The sequence below is a fragment of the Pseudopipra pipra genome, chromosome 2 (genome assembly GCF_036250125.1).
Source record: "Pseudopipra pipra isolate bDixPip1 chromosome 2, bDixPip1.hap1, whole genome shotgun sequence".
In the NCBI taxonomy this organism is placed as follows: Eukaryota; Metazoa; Chordata; class Aves; order Passeriformes; family Pipridae; genus Pseudopipra; species Pseudopipra pipra.
This window is the reverse complement of record NC_087550.1, coordinates 23133062-23154875: the sequence shown is the minus strand read 5'-3', so window position 1 is coordinate 23154875 and position 21814 is coordinate 23133062. Positions and strand designations below refer to the sequence as shown.

At 40.9% G+C, this 21814-nt stretch overlaps 1 protein-coding gene and 1 long non-coding RNA gene across 26 annotated transcripts in view; one reads left to right on the top strand and one right to left on the bottom strand.

Annotated features, from left to right (window-relative positions):
• Positions 1 to 2364, bottom strand: part of LOC135409190 (uncharacterized) — a 31843-nt gene extending 29479 nt beyond the window's left edge. Inside the window, exon 1 of the long non-coding RNA XR_010428079.1 lies at positions 2173 to 2364. This is a non-coding gene — a long non-coding RNA (uncharacterized LOC135409190). The remainder of the gene's footprint in view (positions 1 to 2172) is intronic.
• ZBTB20 (zinc finger and BTB domain containing 20) overlaps positions 1 to 21814 on the top strand; it is a 530641-nt gene that overhangs the window by 296275 nt on the left and 212552 nt on the right. For 21 of the 25 annotated variants that reach the window (XR_010428062.1, XR_010428065.1, XR_010428067.1 and 18 more), the window contains one exon: positions 20046 to 20146. The gene's annotated coding sequence lies outside the window, so the exon portion shown is untranslated. Of the gene's footprint in view, positions 1 to 20040; positions 20147 to 21814 lie in introns of all 25 variants that reach the window. The other 4 variants (XR_010428071.1, XR_010428070.1, XR_010428055.1 and 1 more) reach the window with 1 other exon arrangement.

Genomic DNA, 21814 nt, shown 5'->3' with positions numbered 1-21814 from the left:
CTGGTATTTATGTACAGCAATGTGGAAAAAATAGGCAGTTTTGCTTATTATGGTATAAGCTGCTTATTGACTGTAAGCCAAGGTTCTAATGGTTTGTCTATGGTCTAAAATCATTAGGGTGAAAATCTGCAATTTCAAATCATATTCTAACATGCCATTTAAACACTTTGGGATGGTAAGATGATAAATTGTCTCATTAGTACTAGCTTCTTTGTCTACTGTGTAACAGTTTATCATAGTTGCTTTAAAAAATTAAAATTAATACATATGGTCATTCTTTTATACAGGCACTGTCTACTTCTAGCAGTAGCCATTTTAGTTACATCATCCCTTCCAAGTAGTAATCTCAAGTGCTTTACATGCAGTGCCAAATTAAAACCTCTCTTTTACCCATAGATAAAGTGGGAAGGTTGTCATCCTTTCTCTGACACCACCAAAGAGAAAATGGTATTCTTTCACTCATGTTCAAACCACCAGTTTGAACATTTGAACTTTTGGGGAAGAGAATATATATTTATGGAGTAGAATGAAAACCACTGTTTTTTGCACAATTGTTTGATGTGATATGCTGCTTGTTCTATGACTGTTAACTGCATCAGACAAGAACAAAGCACAGAAAAAGATGTAATGATAAAGGTACACAGATTCATAGGTACTGGATGCTACAGAAGTACAAGAACTTAAGCAATATCCAGAGACAATTTTTGCAGTAAAAGTACATAAAAGCAAAAAGGAATAAAATGCCTTGTTTTGAGTACATTGCCTGTTTTAAGGTATTCTCAATTTGTTTTCTTATTTTATAGTGTAAGCCTATCTTTTCTAAAAGTTGAACAACAGCTTTTTTTTCCTGGGGCACAACACTGAAGCAGCACTAATTTTCCTTCCTGTAATTCAGAAAAGAAAGTGAAACTTGATTTTGAATTAAGTCATATGACGGGGAAAGTTAGGAAAGTAAAAGGGATTTGCAAGTTATTGAGATAAAGCAGCCACTAACTACAGATCTCTAATTATCAACTGCAGTCATGTCCTCAGCTAAAGGATAAAGAAATAGGAAGGTTCATGAACGGTAAGATGAAGGGTTTTTCTTCCTGTCCTGGGCTGAGAAGGGGGTTGTAGGAGTAACATAATGACAGTGGAGAGAAATGGAATAGACTTTAGGAGACGTGAATCTGTATCCCAGGTCTATCACTGTGATCTTTACCTCTGTCTGTTTCTTACCCATCTGAAAAGTGGAATTTTTTTTTTCCTACCCTCACAGGGCTACTAATGAGGTTTAGCCAGGCTCAGGCATGCTTAAAAGAGGAAAAAAAAAAAAAGAGAAGCAAGCCTATAAATACAGCATGTAGATCTCCCCATTGCTGCCTTGTTTGTTTTTTTTTTTGTCTTTGCAAGCTTCGAGTTCCTGGAACGGGGGCAAGTTCCAGAGCTAGCATGGGTCTGTGCTGCTGGCAAAACAAAGCAGGTGCAAATTACGGTGGAAATGAAGCAGTGGTGCTTTGAGGCAGTGGAGTGCCCAGTTCACCTCAGGGTATATGTCTGCGTTCACAAAACATGACTATCACACATACCCTGATTCATTAGATGTGTTATCTGGCAAACAAGAAGCCTAATCATATTTTAGCAGGAACATTCTTATGATAAACTCTGCTTTAGTGAAACTCTGCGTATAGTGCAATTTCTCCCGGCCGGGTATATTACACGGTGAAGAAAAGCTACCCCGCTGCGTATCAGAAGGCTGTAATTTCATTTAGGGGTTCTATTGACATCATAAACTGCAAGAGCAGAGCTCAAGTGGCTATTTAAGTCATAGGAACTTCAGACTGAAATTACTGCCTGGCAGTAACTGGCTCTCCCCCCACGGGCCCCCATGTACGTACTTCATGTTTTCATCCCTCTGCCTATAAATAATAAATCTCTTCAGTGGCTTCGGAAGAGAGCAGTTCCAAAATACTGGCGTTATCTGCCACCCTCGCAGGCAGTGGCGCCTTCCCAATAGGCAGGGGAAGGAGAGGGAGCCCCAAGCCGAGGTGGGAGCATGCCCGGAGATAGCCGGTGCTCCAGGGCTGCTGCTCCCGCTCCAGCTCCGGAGGCGTCCGCCGCCTGTGAGCAGCGAAAGGTGAATACACCCCTGCCTGCTAGTAAGGCTGTTTGTTGCCATCATAGCTGACATACCTGACCTTTCCCACTCGTAAGCTGTAGATATCCACCCTGGCGCGTGTGAAGATAAATGCTCTGTGCCACCTGCGATCCACAAGGCTACAGCACATCTCCTATTTATACCGCGCCTCGCTGGAATCGCTGCCTGCTGCCCTAGGGCTGCCCCGCTGCTGGGAGAGCAGGAAAGGGGATGGGTGAGGGGAGAGGGCTTGGCACTGCCCCAGGTCTGTGCCTGCGAGAGCAGAGCTGAACTTCCCCGCGGTGGAACCTGCCGTGCCTGAGGAAAAAAAAAAATTCCCCTTTTTTTTATTTTAGCATTTAAATAATGCACAGGGCAGCGGTCGTGTTGACAGAAGTTTGTATATTTCATCCATGTGGGCTTGTTTCAAGAAAAGAGTGAAGTCAGGGAGCATTTGCTTTTTATCAGGAAAGCGAGGTTAACCATTCATTAGATCTTGTCAAGAAACCTCAAATTTAAGCCAATCACAGGAAGAAACTCTCGGTAGGACAGTGAACAAGCATGATTAGTTTTCTGTGCCACAGATACTCAGCGTGGGCATTTTAGTTTGGCTGTCTTAAAACCAGTGCATCTGAAGTTCATGTAAATGTTAATCTTTGTTTTTTCCCAGATAGTCGGAAAGAACTATTTTCTGTACTCAGTGTTTTCAAGACCTTGGGGTACAAGATAGGTGTTAAATTACCAGTGGGAACAGAATTAGTATTTATGTATTTTCTCTGAACTGTTTTGTCCCTTATTATATTTTATTTAACAGAGTGATAGTTAACGATGTTAAATTATATAAAGAACTCATTTATATTATTAGTATTTCCATTCTTTATAAAGGAAATTTTATTCTGCTTTTGGACCTAGCTTTTTCCTGGAAAATCAATGAAAGCATCACCTCTACTTCTTAAATACCACCATCTTGTGATTCCTGAGACCGTGGTACAGCTTAAGTGAAACAGCAGCTTTGAAATTAAATAAACAAGGTTTATATAGTTATTAGACATGGCAGTGTGCAGAGGCAAGACTTTTCTGGTCTGTAGGTAAGCTGTTCACGCTTGCATTTCATCTGACTTTGCCCCATGAACTACACTAGTGAGTCTGGATAGGCACTTATCCTAGAGAGTGTGCTTTCAGTGTTTTCCATAGGTCTGGGGGAGCAGCTTACACACACGCACACGGCATAAATGGGAGAAGTGAATTTTGAGCTCCATGTTGCTCACTCTGGGGCTGGGGATGCAGGTATCAGTAGCATCTGTGCTCTTTCTGCTGCTGTCCTAAAAGGCTCCAGCCAGGTGTTTTTGTGCCAGTCCTTACCCAATTCCCTCTGCTTTAGGGTCTTCTGAACCTTGTTATGACTGAAGTTACTATGCTGCCTGTGTGCATGCTGCAAGTGAGAAAAAAAAACAATGAAGTGCACAAACTGTGGATAACAGCAGATCCCACAGCACAGTGAAATCAAAATAGGATGTTGTATGCCAAGACGCAAAGTTCTCATGGACCTTAATCTCTCTATGGAATAACTGGAAGTGGTTACAGTTTCCTTCATTTAGTATAACTGAACGTATCAAGGGCTGAGTATCTTCAGTGAGATATTGACTGCCTGATGGCATGCATCCTAATTTCGGGATGTGATGTCCTGGCATGAAGATAGAGTAGCCGTTTGTCCTACAGAGTCTTGAGTGCCTGAAATCGAAAGCTATGTTACTGTATTGGTGTCTGTCCAACAAAGATGTGTGTTCTACTTGTACCATGTGGAAAAATGAATAAAATATCTAAAGTTAAAAAACAATTCATAAACACCATATGCACATACATACTGCATGCACAACTTCTCTTTGAAAATATTACAATGGGACACCCTTCCAGATTCTGGTTGTAAAAGACTGTAATGATTTCTTCTACAGGTTTTTAGTCAAAAAATACTGCAACAGAGTCTGTTTTCTTTCAAATCAGCAAAAGTACAGCAGAATAGAAACTGTTCTTTAAAATGAAATATCGATCTCTGTCTAACATACAGTTCTTCTAAAGCTGCCGACCTCTTAACTCGTAGGTGCCAAAAACTAATTCACACTTTGGGGATACTGAGGCAGAAATTGGTGAGGTGACTAATCTAACACCATGCCCTCATGGAGTCTGTCTGACTCTGAGTCCCCTGCCATAGCTGCTTTGATTAACTTGCCAGAAGAGCTGGTGTAGCCTGTGTGTGGATGTGGGAGCAGAGAACTCTGCAGGTCCCTGAGTCATGTTGTGGGTTGAAACTCGCTGCTTGGGAACCAAAGCCTCTCAGAAGGGGGCTGTTCCCAGCTATGGAGCACCGAACTCCTTGTGTATCCTCTAGGGAAGCCACCATCATTTCTACTGAATGTCTGACTCAACAGAAAAAAAACACAAAGTGCTCTTCTAGTCCCATCTCCTGTTTGCTACAGCAGTACCATAATTTGTTTTGCCAAAATAGTGCTGTGATGTCTTTGTAAAACTGGAGAGAAGCTGTGGCACTGGGTTAGAAATGAAATAGATGACATTGCTGCAGCAGGGAAAGATCAAAGAATATCTGACATGCTTTTTCTTCCCAAACCTGAGATCTGCCCACTTGGGTTTAAGATTAGATAGGATCACTGAGGAAAATTGTGGGTGACAAATTTTACTTTTTAATTACTTAAAATGACCTGTGATGTATTGGGCTCAGCAGTGTCACTCTGTAGCATGACTTCATCGTGAGACTTCCTGTGTCCACTAGAATGAGGGGTGCTGATGATACCTTTGCTTTCAATGTGTGGTACCCTGCCATGTAGCTACAGCTGTTTTTACTTTAGAAATATTAGTAGTCTGTCTAATATTGTATCAATGGGACTTGCTGCTCCAAAAAACTAACTGTTCTCTAGAGCAAAGACACAAGTACAAGGGCAAGCTGAGTCATTGCCTGTATTTGGATGTGTTTTCACATACTTCTGTGGGGAAAAGATGTATACTTGACAGGAGGAAGGCTAATTCTTCTCTGTCAGTCAGTGGAAGGCAGAAGGTTTAGTGAGAAGAGATCAGATGGGCTTGAATGAATTTTGTAATTCTGAACGTATCTAGGAAATAGAACTGAATGATGTATAGAGAACTTCTCTGTCAGTGTGGAAAATTAGAGATTTGAACAAGATGAGTTTAATACTGAAATGAAATGAGAAGAAGTTTATGATTAATAGGACCTGGCAGAGACAGCATACTTATATATAATTTTGAAGGCTTAGGAAATGATCCTTGGGTAGATGTGGGTCTGAGGGCTTAATTAGAGAGGCGTGGGGTGGCCCCACAAGGAACCCCAGTTGGCTTGTCTCTTTTCAGTGAAAGACCCAAAAGTTTGACACAGCAGGCATAAAATGGAAGAGAAAAATCTTCAGTTTCAGAAATTCAGAGCATCTTTAAAAATATTTTACAAGATTGAAAAGATAAATTAGGAATGAAGTATATATTGAGCTGAAAGAGGATTTTGGTTTATCTCATTTTTATTACTTCTTCTACCACCAGTTGTTTCAGGACAAGACGTTTTCGATCTGGATAGTTTCCTTCCAACTGAGCAGTACTGGATGCTGCACATGGAGACTAGGTTTTCTTTCCCCTTTGACAATCAACCTGTCCTGAAACAGCACTTTGTTAGATGCATTCATAAATGGCAAGATATGCAGATAGAGGAAATTTGCCTTGTCTTACATGGCTACAGATGCAGCTCATAATCATTAAAATTACTCATTGGCCTGTGAGGAAAACATAAAGAAAATTATTTTGTGGAAACTAACAGAAAAGGGTAAGATTCGCAGCTCAGTTGTTATCTTTGTTCTAGGCAAACAATTAGCTGTTTTATTATATTCTAAGGAACTTTAGAAATTTGGGTTGTATTCTCCCCCCAGGACATGGTGAGGTTCTATATATTTTACCTTGTGCTCTCCTATTTTGAAATTTTCCTTCAGAGTGAGAATTATTTCTCCTGTGAACACCTTTATATTTTTTCCCTGTGTAAGAGAAAAGCCATGTTCTCATACTGATGTTCTCTGACTTACAATTATCCATGTAAAGTCAGCAAACATGGAATAATTACTTCTAATGCAGACTTTGCAATAAGCAAGTTTTATTAGAAATGGGGAAAGTGCACCTCTGGTCTTTGCCTGCCCCTCTCCAGAGTCCCATCATAGTGCACTTTCCTTTAGGTGGCACTCCCACATTAACTTGTGTATGACCTGAACAGCTGTTTGTGATCTGTCATCTGTCTCCTGAAATATGATGGAGAGACTTAGAAATTATGTTAATTGTGGTGTCCACATCCTCTCTTCATTAAAAGTTGAAAATTACGTTCAAATATTTCATAATCAAAAAATTAATCCCAGTCTACCTGTTCCAAATCATATATTACGCCCTCTGGGAATGAATCCCAAATCCCTGTTACAATTTGGATGCTCTCTCCTCTGGGTATTGATTGCAAGTTCTGGTTATTGTTCACATACTTTGTCATAGGGGGAATTAATCTCAAGTTCCTGTCTACTGTTCTGGGACTGAAAGCTATCTATAATTAAGATTTTTCTATTAAATGGATATTGACAATGAGCTTTTTCGTCTACATTTTTGGGGTTATCTTCTAGGAGGGAAACTCTGTCTAAGCTCATGGGGAGATTCTGACCACCAATTTTAATGCCACAGTGAGTACAGACATTTTGCAGGAGCCGGTGGCATAGCCGGGCTGTTCTCTAGCGTTGATGTTGGGTAAGAAGATGCAGACATTTTCACAAGGACTCAGCAAAGTGAAGCAAATAAACAGATGAATAAAACCAGAAGAGTTGTATCAGAAATGTAGAGGAAGATGTGAGCAATTGTGAAGTGCTCTACGATTGCAAACCAGTTGCCTTATGAAATCGTAACGATCTTAGATATGTAAAAGGGAAGAATAGTTTGACCTCTTTTTCAGCAGTGGGTAGAGTAAGAATGAAAATACTGTGGTGAAAGGTAGCAGTATAGAAGTACCAGAGAGACCATGTATTTTGGATGTGTGAATCTGTGTTCTATCTGATTATTTCAGCAATTTGGACTACAAAACTGAGTGCTCTTACTTCCACATAGATACAGTTATTTTCCATATAATGATGCAAAGCACAGGGAAAAAAAAAAAAAGTCTTCAGTTCCATAGCTGTGTCTGTCCCTGTTTCTTCATGGGCGGAAAGTTGGATCAGAACAGCCCTGTTTTTCAGATAATCTGGAATCTGGACCAAGGTTTTTGTGTTTCAGACCCACTGCTGCTGCTAATAGACATGGTGTTTCCAGTGGCAACAGTTGGCTCATGCATTCTTTCACACTTTAGAAAAGATCTCTGTTTCCTTTTTTCCCTCTCTTCTTTAGCAGTGGGCAGCCCCGCAACCTTTTGATCATACCGACTTTGTACGTTACATGACTGAACTCAGCTATGCCAAACATCCTTTTAGAAAGTTTGACATTTGTGCCATTTGAAAAAAGGGAGGGAGAGAGAAAGAGAGGGGGGAAAGAATGAATCCTGGCGGCTTCCTCCTGCCCTTTTGATTAAGAGTACAGTAAGTCAGCAGAAGAGGTGGGACTTTTAACAAGGAGGGGGGTGTAAGCTGGTTGTGCTCTGTGATGTATGCACACACAAGCACGTGGAGGAAAGGAAAGAAAAAGACAGAAGGTAGACAACATTAATCAGAAATGACTACAAGAAATTAATTAATTGATGGAAACTTTATGGTGACAATCAAAGAGACAAGATGAGACAAAGGAGTTGGCCTTTGATACAATCCTAAACCTAGTGAAGGAGGTTGAACTTAGGAACTTCCAAGGTCCCTTTCAGACCTAATAATTTTAATTCTGTAACAGATTTGCTCCTATTCATTACCTTGCAATTGCTATTTTGTGTGCACAGGGTATTCAACTTCTTTCTTTTCTATGATAAATTTTGTGCTATCATTAATACTTCCAGTTCTTCTAAATTTTTGCCCACCTCTGTTACCCCAGTCTTGGAGATGGTCCAGAGTTTATGGAGCTGGAATGGCTGTTGTAATGCTGACATGCAAAGAGAGCACAGAGAAGGCTTATTAGGTATTCTGGTATTTGCAAAAAAAGACAGGGAGAGAAGGCTGTTGCATAAGTTTGGACAGGTCATAAGACTTTGTTGTGTCTTCTAACTCAGTCTCTTTATTTAGTTAAAATGCCAGATGCTCACTGGAATAAAAAAGTGTCCTAGCCTTGCAGTGAGTTTGAAAATTGCCCAGTTTGCTCCTTTCCCAACATGATCACTTACAAAATTTTGCTAGTTTTTAGAAATTTTGGCTTCCTTTTACTATTCCTCCAGAAAAAAGACAAATCTCTGAAGGGAGTTTTGTTACTGGCTACCATGTGAGGCAGTCTTGGAGGAGACAGTGTTTGCATTGCCCGGGGATACACACCATGCTCCTGGAAAGAGATGTGTCAGGCAAGCTCTTCAATGAGCTGGCTGTGCCCTAGCACATGGACAAGAGATGAAGTCACCCAAAGGGGCATCATCGTGTCTTGTGTTGCAGAGTCTGGGTAATCAGCCCTTGTGAAGAGCAACTTCATAGCTTGGACACTTGGGTTTCTCTGTGAGGTTCAGGGATCATCCCAAATGATACTTGACTTCAGTCTTTAGACTGAAGCCCATCTCTTCTGAGGTATTTGAAGATTTTGTAGCAGGGGAATACTGAGGTCTTTTTACATCTTCCTTCAGTATAGCTGATGCTGGCCTTTGCTGAAGATGTGCTACTGGAGTGAATGAAATGCTGGATTAGTGTTTTGTGATAGCTCCTCAGTTACTATTTTTTAAAAAGAGAGAGAGGGGAAGAAAGGAAAAGGGGTGTGTGAGGAGAAATGATAGGCTAGAATGGGCAGTAATGTTAGACAGGCTCTTTGAAAGTCCTAAAGAAAAAGTACTGAGTGTTTTAAAGGAAGTTTGCAATGATGTGTAAAATAGTTCCCTGTGTGAAAATCTATATTGATTTTCTTTTCTTTGTTTGTATAGAGATTATTCACAGAATAGAAAGGCTTTAACATTTTGCCTTCTCATATTCTTAATTAGTCATTTGTGTCATCCCCTCTTCCACACATATGTGCTTTGTCTTCTCTGGCTGTTGGCAAAGGGTGGCTACTTTCTACTTTAGCCAGGTCATTTGTAGAGCTATGGATAATGGTGTTGGAGACCCTGCTGCAACTCTGGTGGTTGTGGGATGTGTAGTGGATATGTGGGGGTAGGGAGGACATGCTTTGGGTGGTGACAAGAGTGGAAAACGAAAAAGGCTGACTGTTGTAGTCCACGATACTATTAATTGCCAGATGTGCCAACCTACAGAAGTGTGTTGGCTTTTGAAAACCAAAGACTTCTACGTCATCAGGAGCAGGACATTGCCATCAGAGTCCTTGCAGTTGTTTCCACATGGCTTCATGCTCAGAAAAGTAGATTTAAAAAAAAAAAAAAAAAAACCAACAAATTTTGTTTTGCTTTGGCAAAGGTTGCCACGAATAATCTGACTGATAAAGTGATGTGAAAACAAGCTCCTCTTGAACACTGCACATGCTAGTCCCCATTCTTCCAGTGAGATTTTATGAAGTCTTGTGTGGCCAGAGACAAGAGGGAAGTTAGGGGAACAGTTTTCAGTGAAGAATATTGACTTTTCTGCAGCGATAATCATAGAATCATAAAATGGTTTGGATTTGAAGGGATCTTAAGATAACCTAATTCCGACTCCCCTTCCGTGGGCAGAGACACATTCCACAAGACTGGGTTGCTTAAAGCCCCATCTAGCCTGGTCTTGAACATTTTTGGAGATGGAGTATGCACAACTTCTATGGGCAACCTGTGCCAGTGCCTCACCACCCTCATCATAGAGAATTCTTTCTTATATCCAATTCAAATCTACCCTCTCTCAGTTTAAGGCCATTATCCTTTGTCCCATTACTTCATGCCCTTGTAAAAAGTCCATCATCTTTCTTGTCAGGCCGCTTTAAGTACTGGACAGCTGCTGTAAGGTCTCCCCAAAGCCTCCTGTTCTCTGGACTGAACAACCCCAGCGCTCTCAGCCTGTCTTCATAGGAGAGGTGCTTCAGCCCTCCAAGCATCTTCATTGCCCTCCTCTTGGCTCCCTCCAATGAAGTAGAAAACCACAGGGTGTTGCTGTCCCATCAACAGTCTTGCTTCTTGGCTTTTCTTACAGCACTCTTCACTCATTGAGGTGCTCTCAGTTTCTCTGGATTTTTCTGCGACAGGCCTTGCTGTTGTGGTGGTGCTAATTTCCCTTTCTCTGTGAAGCAGCTGTACTTTTGAGGGGGAAGGAAGCATCCAGCAAGGAGCTGGGTGTGATGGTGGTCACCCCACCTGCTGTCATTGCATTCAAGAGAAATCCTGCAGGACAGCCTGGGGGCAGTGGAGGCAGTAGAACCTTGCAGGAATCAGTGCCTATGCCTTTGGGAACAAGGGAGAAAATGGCTCATTGTAGCTCCACTTCCAAGTGGCTGTGTGCAGAGGGACTCACTGAAGCTATTTTATTTTACGTGGTTGGGTATAAATGACCCATTTTTACTTCTGCATAGAACATCTACATCATCCCTTCACTTCCTTCCTCTTCTAGTGATGTGTTATGCATAGATTTGTCATTTACACTCCAACTGCATTTTGCATTATTACATTTTAATGATATTTGAAGTTCTTGCATACGTATTTGAGTTCACTGATATAAATGAAAAAAGAGAAATAATCAGCATACTTGGTTTATCTGATGGCATAAAAATGTTCTATCATAACTTTTGCAATTTCTTGGATAAGATCAAGCACAAGATCAAATACTAAGAGAGGGTCCAACTACAGCTGTCTGTCTCAATGGCTCTGAAGTTAGGGTCGTTGAAAGTCAACAGCTGAACTTTGCAGTTTGGCCCCCTTTGTACCTCAGATTAAAAAACAAACAAACAAACAAACAAAAAAAACATTTACCCAGCTATACCCCTTAAGCTTTGTAACTCTTGGGTTAGGTTAAAATGAAACCGAGACCTGAGTGGCCCTTGACTGTCACTGTTTTTTTTTTAAAATGAACATCTCTCATATTGTCTTTGTTTGAGGATGCTCTGCATGATCTAGAGGGTCTAACCTCCTCATCCTGCATCTCATGCCGACTTACAATCTGTTATAATCTATTAGGAATCTTGAGGCTTGAGGGCAGAATTTTGTGTAGGGATAAAAGATGCTTTCATGTTGGTGCTATGGGATATTTTCTTTTTTAATTCTTTCTCTCATTCTCTGTTTCATGAAAATTCATTAATCTGTGACATTTAAAGACTCTGTCTGAGAGGTGTCTGGAGCAGCGGCCGGCTGCATACATCAATAGTTTCTCAGAGTCTGGCACTCTGTCAATATTTGGGGGCCTCAGTAACAGCACTTAAATGCACTGCCTGCCAGCCGTCACGCTCTTAGCATGTCTGTAAGAGTCTGAGTGAGCGGATATTAGCACGTCGGGTCCTTTCACAACTGGCAACACTTTAGAGACAAACTGCTTGGTAGGTATCTCTCCTCTTCCCTCCCCTCCTGTTTTCTGGCATGTCTTCTTTGTTTGTCTGATGTGATTTATGTATTTACACACAAATATGCATCCTGTGAGGAGGCATCATAAATCCTGAGGCTAGAGGTGGTATTATGGCATAATCTATATAACAATGGAAATGGGCTGAAGCTGGATTTGGACCCAGAACCAGATTAAGCTTGGGTTGACTTCTGGGCCAGTTGAGTCAGGAACAGAGTTTTGTTTGGATTTCATGGTGCCAAAATCTTTTGAGTTCAGTTCCAAATAATGAGAATCTTGGACATAAATTTTGCAGGAAGTGCTACTGTGGCAGTATTTCAACCAGCTCCAAACCAGAAGTGGAAAACAAGCCATTTCAAGACTTGGGTTGTATTCAAATCAAAACTGTTACAGCAGGTTCAGAATCCAGACCTTCTGTTCCTCTTTTAATCCTATCCCACTGCATAAATTGGATGCACAGCTGAATATTACATGGGATTACCCATGAAACCTCCCTTTTCAAAGAAGAGAAAAGTCAGGGAAGCAAAATACAACTTTTTTGTCATTCCTCTGGTGGAATAGGAAGTATAGTAAAAGACATTTGAATTCACAGACCTTTATTGATATCCTCCTTCCCCCTTTTGTTTGGATGGCCAGACAGCAATCACTGTCTTTTATAATACAGTCACGTTTATTTTCTCTTTACCCATTGTGCTTCACCTCTTTTTTATTATGTTGCTGGATATGGCTCTGAAACCAAGTTGACTAGAGAAGTGAAAGGCCACAGTGTCTGGAAGTTTGCATTGGCTTTGTAGGGCTGAATTGTGGATGGAAATCAAGCCATGAAACTCTGTCTGAATCTTTCAGTTTCTAAGTCTCCTTAGAATATTAATTTTTTCAACCTATTTCATACCAAAAGGAGATGAAGGGATGGGTGCAGAATAAACCCCCCCCTTATGAACATTTTCCTGACTGAATTTTGGGAACAAATTCTTAGAAGAATAAATCTGAACTCAGAAGCTATCTGAAACCACTTCCATATAATTCCTACTTCACAAGTCCGGTAACATCAGCCAGTGCCTCTCAGCTGTGACCTCCAGTACATCCTTCAGTGCTAGCTCAAGCTAACAAATTCTTCATCCTTTTACGATAATGTTCAGAAACCTTTTTTTTAACAAATTTCCAAATTTCCCCTGGTAACACCTGCAAAAATTTGGCATGATAACAAAATAGACCAAATTATTCTGTTATAGCTACCTTGCAAGAGTAAGTTGGCAACAAAAGTAGCTAACTACCCCTTCTCAGTCATTTCTTTGCTTGTTTTAGCACTCTCTTATCTGCTGCCTTTATCTTCATGTTCCCCTTACTCCAACTACAGCTGCATCTGATCTCCATTTTCCTGTTTGTGTTGCAGAGCACCTGCAGTTATACAGTATTTTGTCACCTGTCGGGAAAAAAAAACGAAAACCCCATGAAAGTTTACAAACGTCTCTGCAGAGGCAGCAAGTAACAAGGGATGCATTTATCCCTGCTTCAGGCCAAACAGCAATGGGAAAATAAACAGGCTCAAGGCTTCTGTGAATATTGGAAATGCATCTGGCTAGATGGCAGCAATGGCCAATAAGTACAGTCAATCGACAGGGAGGATGATTTATTTTTAATGATAATAATTGCTCCTTTAGCACAGCGCGGGGGATGCAAACACAGAGGGGAATGGCCACCTGCAAATGCTGCCCTTGGACAGAATGTGGTCACCTTGGCATCGACTGGCACAGTCTGTACATCTGTCACAGTCCCCTCACAGGACATGGGGGCTGAGGCACAGCCACGGGGGCTGCGAAATACTGGTGGAGTCTCCCAGAGCTGAGCAGCAGCCCCAGGGATGGAGAAAAGTAGCATAAGGTTAAAGCTCTGGGGGACTCTGGGATACCTGGAGCACCCAGCATCATGCCTGTACAGTAGGAATAACCACCCTGTATTCTCCACAGTTCCTTCTTTCTCAGTCTGTACTTTGCACTGCCTTTTACGGTCTCAGCCAAGTAACACAGGAGCTTACAGTAACCCACGCACCTTTTGTACCCGGGGAGTACATCTCAAGACATAATGGGGCACATTTGCAACTCTGTCCCCAGTGTTTTAAAAACGTGACTGTCAGTGACAGCCGTGTGTACTCTGAGAAACCTCCCCACCCCCAGCCCTAAGCGCTGCACATGAAAATTGAAGAGTCGGTAGTGTTGCAGTCGTTTTTGTTTCTGTGTTGTTTACCTTCTAATGAGCTCTAAAGTTGTCTTTAAACTAGGTAAGTTGGCCTTGTGAGATGCTAGGGGTCTTCAAAGTAGAGGCAGGCAGAGCTCTTCCCTGCAATCCCATAGGCTGTTTCCACCTCTCTGCAGACACTGAACTGGCATTTCCCGTTCCTACTGGTGACAATTGTGTGCCTAAAAGCCCAGCACAGAGAATTTAGAGGTTGCCTGTGAGGCTTTCCACTAATCAGCTCTTTCAATCCAGCTAGCTTTCCTTCCCTGGAGGAAGGAGAGGATTTGTCCCCAAATCATGGGGGTACAAAAGTACTGAGGGGATCTCGGGTTTCAGGTTTCATTCAGTACATGTCCCTGTTGGTTCCTGGTAGCTGTAAACGAGATGCTTTCTTTGAGGGCTCAAATTGATGAAGGAAGAAAAATCCAGACTTGCTGTCCGTTCATATTTTACGTTTATTAAGAAGTAATTAATTAAAAAGAAAGATGATGTTCCCATGATGGGCTGCTAAATATATGCAAGTGAAACTATTGGCATTAAAAAGAGATTTGACTGCAGTTGAGGAGTTATTTATATTATAGTAAATCATATAGGCCCCAGTTGAGATGAGCAATCTATTGTTTTAGGCAATGTACAGACATGCTGTAGGAGGTGCATCTCACCCCAGCGAGCTCAGAGACTGCAGAGACAAAGTGTGGACAGAGACAACCATAAAGAAATTAAATAATAACTCACCTTGGACACAAAGACAGGGGCTAAACCAAGAAGAGAATACAGATCCCCTGCCTCCCTGCTCTTCTTTCAGTAAGTCAGGATCCAGTCAACTCACAGTTCAGCCCTTAGATTTAAATCTGGGTAAAATTGTTAAGTTAAATATTTTATTTGCTGAAAGCTGCTTGCCTCAGATATGGGTTAGGCAGAATTATATAAAAAAATAAACTGAGAAAAAAATTAAAAGTTTTGGAAAGCCAAAAGGTTTTGTTTTGATATTTCTAAGCAAGGTTTCTGGCTTTGTTTTGAAACTAAGTCAATTTTAATGGAAATGTATCAAACACAAACAAGAAAACTAGTCCATTTTGTTAAACACATAGGTGATTTTTGTTCGGGGCTTTTTTTCCTTTCCACGTTCTCAGTTTGGTCAGCTAGCCAAATAAATCAGTTATTTGCATGACTGTAATTCTAATTAAAATGTTGGGCCCTGGGGACTTGGGCTATATATTTCAATACAGTACATATTTATAATAATGAGTACCCTGCCTGGAACTCCATATATAATAATAGCAAGCAGTCCAGTGCACTGGGGAGATGAGGGCACTGGGAAAGACCCACTGCCTTTTAGCTTTTCAGATTTTTATTATAAGTTGATAGTTGTATTTTGGGGGCTATTGCTTACAAGATAAAATTTACATTTATTTGAGCAACTCACAAAGGGGGTTCACTGCAAAGCTGTCATTAGAGGGAAATAATGCAAAAGAAGGAATAAAGGATACATTCTCAGCAGAGTCAGACATGTGGATACTTTGAAAGATCCTTGTCACCACAGGAAAAATGCTGTCTTCACTCTACCACGACCTCCCAAAATCCTAAAAACCAAGCAGTTAAGTACAGGGGTTGCTCATAAAGTGCTGTGACTGTTCTGCTATATTTTTGTCTGTTTCTAGTGTTTCTACCTTGCAAAGAGTTTAATCATTTCTTTGTGATCATTCCTGTCTAGAAGCAGTTTCCTCTTGTTCCAGTTCAAAACCACAGAGCCCATTTTCCCCAAGGTGGGAACTCTGGTATCAGGTTGTCCTGATGTGCTTTTTGCTTGTTTATGTATTGCCTCTCTACTGTAGGTAGCTGGTAGGAACTGAAGGAGTCACTCTTAAGTTTGGCTGTATGTTACTCTTCTTCTTCTTGTTATAACTGATATGATTAAATGTTTTCTCCATTTACATATATCCATGAGCAATAAACCCATGATGTTAGTCAACCTTATAACCATGTTAGAGATGCACAGATAGGACAGGGTGAGATGTTTTCTTCCCAGCACGATCAGTGTGGTATTCATTCTGCTCCGTTGTTGCAGAAGAGCCCCATAGCCTGAGCTCTGTTACGCAGGGCACTCTGCCACTCTCTCTGCAGTGCCTCAGCCTGTGATTTGGCAATTGTGACTCTTCCTTCAGTTGATGTTCTCTGTAGTGTGCAGAGCCAGTCCTTGTTTTGGCACTGCCCCAGTCCTGGTTGAAGGGCTTTGGTTTACATCTCATACGATCTTTATGTAATGAAACAGACTTCTTCCTATGAACCTCTAGTTGGTTGGTGGAAGATGCCTATAGGATTGCTAGGCCTTGACTGCCAAGTCCTTGAAGACTAGGACCAGGCTTTCTAGTGGAGAATTCTTCAGTGTTCACTTCCCTTGACTGAAGCATTGTAACTGTAGAAAAACACCACTGCCATTCTTAATCTGATAGTCTAGCTGCAGAATGAAAACCAAATAGGGAACTATGGATCACATATAAGAAATGAGACTTGACCAAGCCCTCTCTGACTCTCCACAGGTACTCTTTGATGAGGTTGGGTTTGTGCACACTTCCGGAAATTTCTTTTGACATCTGTGAGGGCCTCCTATCACTTTGTCCTTACCTCCAGAAGTCTGGGGCATTGCTGGACAAAGTGAGGGTCTTCTCCAAGCTGTCAGATTTCTTTCTCCATTGTCTCACAGCTGCCCCATTTAATACTATCTGATGGTGAGTAAGGCACTTGAACAGGTTGCCCAGAGAGGTGGTAGATGCCCCATCCCTGGAAACAAGATCAGGTTGGATGGGGCTCTGAGAAAGCTGATCTTGTTGAAGATGTCCCTGCTCATTGCAGGAAGGTTGGGCTGGGTGACCTTTAAAAGTACCTTCCAACCCTTCTATGATTCTTATTCTTTGGTAAATACCGTGGGATTGAAGATAAGTGAAAATGTGATAGAAAAAAAAGTAGATAAGATGGGTAGAACTAGAGTCTTGACTAGGGGAGCTGAGAGTATGCTGTGATATGTAGGAGGATGGGCAAACATTTTTACCGAGTGCATATAATAGAATCATGCATGTAGGGAGGTGCCTTCATTAGTCTTTATTTGTTCAGGAATTCTGCTGTTAGATTTCAGCAGTCCTAGTACTCAATCCTAATATTCCCATGGGATTATTTGATGCCTGTGACACTTGCAGCCCCATCAAGAAACAGGGGTCCTCCTGCTGTTGCTGCCAGTGCCCTGGGGAAATTTTTACTTCTGGTTGTTGCTGTTTTCTTTGTGCGCTTACTGGTACTGTACCAAGCAAAGGTTTGTCTAGACCAGAGCTCAGGGTTAATTATTATCCTCATAATCCATTTCCTTCTGCCAACAGCAGTGACTTATGTGGCTAAGTCAGAAGGGAATGCTCTCATCATGGGCAGCCTCTTTTCTATGATCTTCATTAAGCTTTGGACCATTAACTCAAGATGCGTGATTATTTTGTTTGTTCGAACAGCAAGACGAGCAGAGTCTCCTCTGAGTGTTTCTTTCAAGCAAACCAGCATGACTGAAAACTGGGAGCTTGCCAGAAAATGTTACGTGAAATAGTAGTGGCAGGTTCATCTTAGTGTGGGCGGAGAGAGAGCGATGTACCCTCTATTTTACTACTTCAAACATGCAGTGTCCATATGTCATAGTTGAGTTGGTTTATGGATGGAGTATGAAGGATACTACTTCATCTACTCCATGCAAACACTGTGTGAGTGCTGTAGAATATGTAGTCTCATGGATGTCAGTATCAGCTGTTGTTGCAGTCCAAACACACGGCATCAATATTCAGTATGCTATAGACAGTACTGTTTTTCTCCTTTATATTTAGTGTTAGTACACAGAGCCAAATACTAAAAGGGGGGTGGGTGGGTCACATGATTAAATTAATACCATTAATTATTTAGAAACAATCAAAGGAAATACAAGACATCTGGCTTTAAGCCCAAACAACTCATGGCACTGCTGTTGCCTTGTAACCTCATCAGCTCTTAGTCCAGTCATCTCTCTTCTTTCATTATGAACGCAGGAGATGCTCCCCACCAACCCCCCCCACCCCTCTTTCCTGCCTTATTTCTGGCAGCTTGGAACATAGATCACAAGACTGGAGTATCTAGTTGTCTGGTTTTGTGTGTATAAACTCTGATTAGTCGTACAATGAAAAGGCATTCCCCCCCCACAGCACCATGCTGTACAATAGCGTTTGATTAGCAGTGTGTTGCAGCCATAGGTCATATTTTTCTCCTCATCTTGATATTGGAAATTAGCTGCTGTAGGAGGGACAAACACTGTTGTTACTGCATGCTAAAAATCATTAAACACACATGTTACAGTAGGTTGTATACAATATACAGTGAGAGAGGATTCCTACCCCAAGGCATGGAGAGTCTACATAGGCAGAAAAGCTGGAGGAGAATTAACATCATGGAGGATGGATGCACTGTGCCAGTGATTTTCCAAGAGGACTGTGGCAGACCCAGTCCACTTACCTTGGTTGGTATTTGCCTTCCCCTGGCTGAGACCAGTGGTCCTATCCTTTGTAACCGTGGCCAGGTGTTTTCCACTGAAATGATTTTTCAGTGAAAATCCTTTTTCTTGATATGAAAATTTTCTTTGGGAATAAACGTTTTACCCAAGAAAAGTCAAAATAAATATTTCCCAAATGCTGGTTCTGGAGGATTCTATACTCTTTTTTCCTTTTCCCCCTCCTTTTTCTGGGTACTTGATGGAAATTTTCTATTTTGATTATCTGAGAGTTGCATTTTTGTGGAAACATTTTCTCATGGGAAAAAAAGACCCACTTGGCTGGGGATTTTTTATTTCAACTCAGGAATAGAACATTTTGGGGCCCCTTTCCCTCAAGTGATTGTATGTGCATGATAAGATAGGTCCATTTTTTCTTCAGCTCAGTCTTTCTTAGTATAGATAATTGAATACAATTTAATCATGTGACTCTCATCTTCTGTAGGCAAATTAGTATACACAATTTTCTGATATGGTTTTACAGTTATTGGGGAAAAACAAAGTTCTTGCTGATCACTGGGATTCCACTTTTCTGTGCACTGGTGACTGTGGAGCCATTTTGATTACTAGCAGATGTATTGAAGTCATTCTCGTTACGTCTACATCTGTGGAGAACACTGACTTTCGTTTTCTTGCTTTAATCTGAAAAGCATAGATTCACTGACTGTTCTCTTAGTAGTTACTGAGAGTTGCTTTGAAGAACTCTTATTTTATGAAAAGGCATTGAGAATTCTGTCACAGTAAGCATCTCTAGGCAGTCTCTACCTACTCTTGACTACTATTTTGAAGATGCACATTGCCAGTTATCTGTGGAAAGTATCAAAGTATGCTTTCTTAGTTCTGAAAAGCACACTTTAGACTACTGCTCTCTATTATTTGTAGTATTCCATAGCCTACACTTGTCCTCAGGGAACAGTGGCATCAGTTGAACATATTGGGTGTGATTTTTTGAAGTATGCAGTTACCCACATTCGGTTCCTTCTGTATGCAGTGTGTGTTAACACTACCTTCAACAAAGGCAGAGTTAGGCCTATGCAGAAGACTGTAAAAACCAAAAAATGAAACCCACCTCTTGCACCCTGGGCTATTTGCAGGCAAGAACATATGTTGGGAGTGCTTCTGCTGCTTTGCAGGGTGTTTGTTGGAGGGGCTTAGGCTGCTGTCTGAGTAATGGAGTAGTTAATTTTGATGCTATGATAGGTTTGTTTCTTTAATGTTGCCCTTTAAGTTTATCATATGTTTTCAAAGTATTCTATCTCTTGAAAAGAAATGTAAAAATTATTCTCTGTATCAAATAAACAAAAAAAAAAAAAAAGCCAAACCAACAGCCAACCTCTTAGATTAAGCTGTTCCAAGGTTTTGTTTATTTATTTCCTTATACTAAAGCCAGTACTTTGTATTTTGTTTTTCTCAGACGTAGTCACTAGGTACAGTTTATTATTTATGTAAAACTTACAATTTTATTTTCCTTTTCTTCTCTCCCTTTACTTTTCCCTTTCCTGACATCTCCATTGCATGTTGATGTGAAGAGCAGCAGCGGTTGGCAGTTTTCCTCAACTTTGCAAGAGAGAGAGAGATTCGGTTGGAATGAAACCTTGCTCTCCGTACATCCTGCTTGAGATGCAGCATTGAAAGGTATAATAATCTCATTTTCTGTCTTGAAACCAGAGCTGAAAACCACAAACAGGTAGAAATCTCAGTGCCAAACCACCTGTTGAGTCACAGACGAAAAGCCCTTGGCAATACTGTTCTCACTGTATCCAGTTGGAACAATTACATGGCTGATTCCCACAGTATCTGTCCGTACCTGCAAGTTTGGTAAAGAGGCTAATTCATTTGAGAGGATTTGGATTGAAATTTAGGTAAAGTTAGCATGGAAAAGAATCTTCTGATATTAGCCTTGCTTTTTGCCTAGAGTAGCATACATCACTGATATAATTTGGTTCAGCATTGAAAATACCAATCCTGAAGTCACATACTGTGCATTATAGAGCAAAATGAGATTTGTTGAAACAGGTTTGTGTGGAGAGTCCAATTTTGCAATAGCATGATATCCTAGGGGTCAGAATTGAGGTGACTGGATGAAACTGTGAAGACAGAAGTTGTTAAATAGCCTGCTAGTAGCATCAATACTTCATCTTTTGAGAGTATTACAATTCAGAAAGTCACTTGAAATCAAGTTAAAATGTTATCCTTGAACTGCTACACATATGCTCCCTGTGACATATGCATTACAAAAACAGCCACTGTGTGTTGATATGGCATTAAAATTTTGGACTCCACCCACAAAAATTAATAACATTCTTGAAATAAGAGTGATGTAGGATGCTGACACATTTAAGCCCATATGTTCCTGGACTTGTGTCCTCCAGTGCATGAAAGAACTAGAAATCCCAGATACTCTATTTTTTCTTATTTCCTGTAAAGCCATGCTGGGAAAGTAGGAAAATGTAAGGCTGGCAGGCTTTGGACCATGAATAGTTGAGCCATATTTTATATTTTTATGTGCTCTTATCTGTTGTATTCCGTTAGTGGTACTAGTTGACTTCCATGGGTTTGTAGACACATAATTTAGAACAGATTTAGGCCAAACTATTTATATTCATGCCGATTGCTTCATGTTTGTGAAACAATTATTTCCTGTGGATCTGTAGCATTGTCCAGTGTTGTGAAATGCTTTCATATGTATATATGACTGGTTAAAACATGAAATGTGTTTTGAAGCAACATGACAAAGAGCAGTAAAAGCTGCACAGTAACTAAGTATACTTGGCTGTCCATATAATGTCCAATTAATGTGGTTACTGTGCTCTGAAGCCTTTCCAAGGCTGAATAAGACATGCTGTGGCCTTGTAAAAGACAGTTTTTCCCTGAATTTTCTTAAGATTTCCGTTACAGATGCTACAATGACATGAGGACACTGTAATCTGTATCTTTAGTAGCAGTAACAATGCAGGGTGTGAAGTATATCCCCAAAATCCGAAGGTGTGAATTCTAACCCATCCTCAAGCTGTGTGTGAGAATTCTATACAGTAAAACCTAATTCTGTGCTGAAGAGGAACACTGTGAACACCCAGAGTAAAACAGAGGATGTTCTGTTCTCTACTGCACTATCTTGAGCCAAACTTGGGATCTAAAAGCCAAGCGAGGTTCTTTCATCACCAGTCATGAAGATGCTGTAAGTCAGATTGTCCCCTCAGGCTATATTTTGACAATGTAATAAATCGAGCTTTGGGAACTTTCTACCAGATCGAGAACTCTGTCACCTCAAAATGCAAAGCACGGATCCATTATAAATTCTCT